Below are 2,466 nucleotides of genomic sequence, written 5' to 3'. Positions count from 1 at the left end.
GGAGACTTTAACACCCTAATGTCAACATTAGACAGATCAACGAGACAGAAGGTTAACAAGGATGTCCAGGACTGAACTCAGCTCTGTACCAGAGGACCTAGTAGACATCTACAGAACTCTCCACCCCAAATCAACAGAATATACATTCTTCTCAGCACCACATCACACTTATTCTAAGATTGACCACATAACTGGAAGTAAAGCACTCCTCAGCCAATGTAAAAAAAACAGAAGTCACAACAAACTGTCTCTCAGACCACAGTATAATCAAATTAGAACTCAGGATTAAGAAACTCACTCAAAACCACACAATACATGGAAACTGAACAACTTGCTCCTGAATGACTAGTGGGTACATAATGAAATGAAGGCAGAAATAAAGATGTTCTTTGAAACCAATGAGAACAAAGACACAACATAACAGAATCTCTGGGACACATTTAAAGCAGTGTGTAGAGGGAAATTTATAGCACTAAATGCCCACAAGAGAAAGTAGGAAAGATCTAAAATCGACACCCTAACAACACAATTAAAAGACTAGAGAAGCAAGAGCAAACACTTTCAAAAGCTAGCAGAAGGTAAGAAATAACTAAGATCAGAGCAGAACTGAAGGAGATAGAGACACAAAAAACCCTTCAAAAATCAATGAATCCAGGAGCTGGTTTTTTGAAAAGATCAACAAAATTGATAGACTGCTAGCAAGACTAATAAAGAAGAAAAAAAGAGAAGAATCAAACAGATGCAATAAAAAATGATAAAGGGGATATCACCACTCATCCCACAGAAATACAAACTACCATCAGAGAATACTATAAACACCCCTAGCAAATAAACTAGAAAATCTAGAAGAATGGATACATTCCTGGACACATACATCCTCCAAGACTAAACCAGGAAGAAGTTGAATCTCTGAATAGACCAATAACAGGCTCTGAAATTGAGGCAATAATAGCCTACCACCAAAAAAAAAAAAAATCCAGGACCAGATGGATTCACAGCCGATTCTACCAGTGGTACAAAGAGGAGCTGGTACCATTCCTTCTGAAACTATCCAATCAATAGAAAAAGAGGGAATCCTCCCTAACTCATTCTATGAGGACAACATTATTCTGATACCAAAGCCTGGCAGAGACACAACAAAAAAAGAGAATTTTAGACCAATATCTCTGAAGAACATCATGCACAAATCCTCGATAAAATACTGGCAAACTGAATCCAGCAGCACATCAAAAAGCTTATCCACCACAATCACATTGGCTTCATCCCTGGGATGCAAGGCTGGTTTAACATATGCAAATCAATAAATGTAATCCATCACATAAACAGAACCAATGACAAAAACCACATGATTATCTCAATAGATGCAAAAAAGGCCTTCGACAAAATTCAACAGCCCTTCATGCTAAAAACTCAATAAACTAGGTATTGATGGACTGTATCTCAAAATAATAAGAGCTATTTATGACAAACCCACAGCCAATATCATACTGAATGGGAAGCATTCCCTTTGAAAACCAGCACAAGACAAGGATGCATCTCTCACCACTCCTATTCAACATAGTACTGGAAGTTCTGGTCAGGGCAATCAGGCAAGAGAAAGAAATAAAGGGTATTCAGCTAGGAAATGAGGAATTGTCCCTGTTTTCAAATGACATGATTGTATATTTAGAAAACCCCATCGGCTCAACCCAAAATCTCCTTAAGCTGATAAGCAACTGCAGCAAATTCTCAGAATACAAAATCAATGTGCAAAAATCACAAGCATTCCTATACACCATTAACAGACAGCCAGCCAAATCGTGAGTGAACTCCCATTCACTATTGCTACCAAGGGAATAAAATACCTGGGAATTCAACTTACAAGGGATGTGAAGGACCTCTTCAAGGAGAACTACAACCACTGCTCATGAAATAAAAGAGGACACAAACAAATTTAAGAACATTCCCTGCTCATGGAAGGAAGAATCAATATTGTGAAAATGGCCATACTGCCCAAGGTAATTTATAGATTCAATGCCATCCCCATCAAGCTACCAATGACTTTCTTCACGGAATTGGAAAAAACTATTTTAAAGTTCATATGGAACCAAAAAAGAGCCTGCATTGCCAAGACAATCCTAAGCAAAAAGAACAAAGCTGGAGGCGTCACGCTAACTGACTTCAAACTATACTACAAGGCTACAGTAACCAAAGCAGCATGGTACTGGTACCAAAACAGATATATAGACCAATGTAACAGGACAGAAGCCTCAAAATAACACCACACATCTACAACCATCTGATCTTCACAAACCTGACAAAAACAAGAAATGGGGAAAGGATTTCCTATTTAATAAATGATGCTGGGAAAACTGGTTAGCCATATGTAGAAAGCCAAACTGGATCCCTTCCTTACACCTTATACAAAAATTAATTCAAGATGGATTAAAGACTTCAATGTTAGACCTAAAACCATAAAAACCCTAC

The sequence above is a fragment of the Trachypithecus francoisi genome, unplaced genomic scaffold, assembly GCF_009764315.1.
Source record: "Trachypithecus francoisi isolate TF-2019V2 unplaced genomic scaffold, Tfra_2.0 Contig00221, whole genome shotgun sequence".
Lineage (NCBI taxonomy): Eukaryota > Metazoa > Chordata > Mammalia > Primates > Cercopithecidae > Trachypithecus > Trachypithecus francoisi.
Note: the sequence above shows the minus strand (reverse complement) of the source record.